The sequence below is a fragment of the Equus caballus genome, chromosome 4 (assembly GCF_041296265.1).
Source record: "Equus caballus isolate H_3958 breed thoroughbred chromosome 4, TB-T2T, whole genome shotgun sequence".
Classification (NCBI taxonomy): Eukaryota; Metazoa; Chordata; class Mammalia; order Perissodactyla; family Equidae; genus Equus; species Equus caballus.
The window spans coordinates 96,060,036-96,062,838 of record NC_091687.1 but is presented as its reverse complement, the minus strand read 5'-3'; positions in this window follow the sequence as shown (position 1 = coordinate 96,062,838).

Genomic DNA, 2,803 nt, shown 5'->3' with positions numbered 1-2,803 from the left:
CCTGGGGAAGGAAAGAGACATCCAGATCCAGGAGCCCAGAGAGTTCCAAATAAAACAAACTCAAAGAGACCCACATCAAGACACATTATAATTAAAGTGTCAAAAGTCCAAGACAGGGAGAGAATCTTAAAAGCAATAAGAGAAAACAACTTGTTATATACAAAGGGACTGCCCCTCCCAAAAGACTGTCAGCAGATTTTTCAGTAGAAACTTTGCAGGCCAGAAGGGAGTGGCATGATATCTTCAAAGTGCTGACAGAAAAAAACTGCCAACCCAGAATACTCTACCCAGCAAAGTTGTCCTTCAGAATTGAAAGAGAGATAAAGAGTTTTCCAGACAAGCAAACGCTGAAAGAGCTCATTACCACTAGATTGACCTTACAAGAAATGTTAAAGGGACTTCTTTTTTTTTTTTTATTGATTCATAATAGTTTACACTATTGTGAAATTTCAGTTGTACATTATTTCTTGTCCATCACCACACAAGTGCTCCCCTTCACCCCCTGTGCCCATGCCCCACTCCCCTTCCCCTGGTAACCACTGAACTGTTTCTTTGTCCATGTGTTTGTTTATATTCCACATATGAGTGAAATCATCTGGTGTTGGTCTTTCTCAGTTTGGCTTATTTCGCTTAGCATAATACCCTCCAGCTCTATCCATGTTGTTGCAAATGGGATGACTTTGTCTTTTTTAGGCTGAGTAGTATTCCATTGTATATATATATACCACATCTTCTTTATCCAATCATCAGTCAGTGGGCACTTGGCTTGCTTGCATGTCTTGGCTATTGTGAATAGTGCTGCAAGGAACATAGAGGTACATATATTACATTGGATTGTTGATTTCAAGTTGTTTGGGTAGATACCTAGTAGTGGAATAGCTGGATCATATGGTATTTCTATTTTTAGTATTTTGAGGAATCTCCATACTGTTTTCCATAGTGGCTGCACCAGTTTGCGTTCCCACCAGCAGTGTATGAGGGTTCTGGGTTTCTTCACACCCTCCCCAACATTTGTTGTTTTTTGTCTTGGTAATTATAGCTATTCTGACTAGTGTAAGGTGATATCTCATCGTAGTTTTGATTTGCATTTCCATAATAATTAGTGATGTTGAGCATCCTTTCATGTGCCTGTTGGTCATGTGTATATCGTCCTTGGAAAATGTCTATTCATGTCCTCTGCCCATTTTTTGATCAGATTTGTTGTTGGTGGTGTTGTTGAGTTGTATGAATTCTTTATATACTTTGTAGATCAATCCCTTGTCTAATAAATGATTTGCAAATATTTTCTCACAGTTGGTGTGTTGTCTTTCTGCTTTGTTCATGGTTTCCTTTGCTTTGCAGAAGACTTTTAGTCAGATATAGTCCCATTTGTTGACTTTTTCTTTGTTTCCTTGACCTGAGTAGACATGGTATTTGAAAAGATGTGGCTAAGAACAATGTCAAAGAGTGTACGGCCTATATCTTCTTCCAGCATTTTTATGGTTTCAGTTCTTACATTCAAATCTTTAATTCATTTAGAGTTAATGGTCTACTCTCATTCTTTTGCATGTAGCTGTCCAATTTTCCCAACACCATTTATTGAAGAGACTTTCTTTCCTCCATTATATGTTCTTGGCTCCTTTGTCAAAGATTGACTGTCCATAGATGTGTGGTTTTATTTCTGGGCTTTCAATTCTGATCCATTGATCTGTTTGTCTGTTTTTGTGCCAGTACCATGTTGTTCTGATTACTATAGCTTTGTAGTATGTTTTGAAGTTAGGGATTGTGTTGGCTACAGCCTTGTTCTTTTTTCTCAGGATTGCTCTAGCTACTTGGGGTCTTTGTTGTTCCATATAAATTTTTGGATTCTTTGTTTTATTTCTGTGAAGAATGTCATTGGGATTTTGATTGGGATTGTACTGAATCTGTAGGTTGCTTTAAGTAGTATGGATATTTTAACTATGTTTATTCTTCTAATCCATGAACATGGACTATCTTTCCATTTCTTTATGTCTTTTTCAATTTCTTTCAATGATGTCTTATAGTTTTCAGTGTACAAGACTTTCACGTCTTTGGTTAAGTTTATTCCTATGTATTTTATTCTTTTCGTTGAGATTGTAAATAGGATTGCATTCTTGATTTCTTTTTCTGTTAGTTCATTGTTAGTGTTTAGGAATGCAACTGATTTTTTTAAATTTATTTTTTACCCTGCAACTTTGCTGTAGTTGTTGATTATTTCTAATAGTTTTCTGGTGGATTCTTTAGGGTTTTCTATATATAGAACCATATCATCTGCAAAAAGCAGACGTTTCACTTCTTCTTTTCCAATTTGGATTCCTTTTATTTCTTTTTACTGCCTAATTGCTCTGGCCAATACCTTCAGTACTATGTTGAATAGGAGTGGTGAAAGTGGGCACCCTTGTCTTGTTCCTGTTCTCAGAGGGATGACTTTCAGTTTTTCACCATTAAGTATGATGCTGGCTGTGGGTTTGTCATATATGGCTTTTATTATGTTGAGGTACTTTCCTTCAATACCCATTTTATTGAGAGTTTTTATCATAAATAGATGTTGGATCTTGTCAAATGCTTTCTCTGCATCTATTGAGATGATCATGTGATTCTTATTTCTCATTTTATTAATGTGGTGTATCACATTGGTTGATTCACAGATATTGAACCATCCCTGCATTAAAGGGACTTCTTCAAGCTGAAACAAAAAGGCACTTATTAGTAACAGGAAAATATAATGAAAGTATAAACCTTACTGGTAAAGGTAAATATGTAGTAAAATTCAGAATAATCTAATATTTTAAAGGTGGTGGGT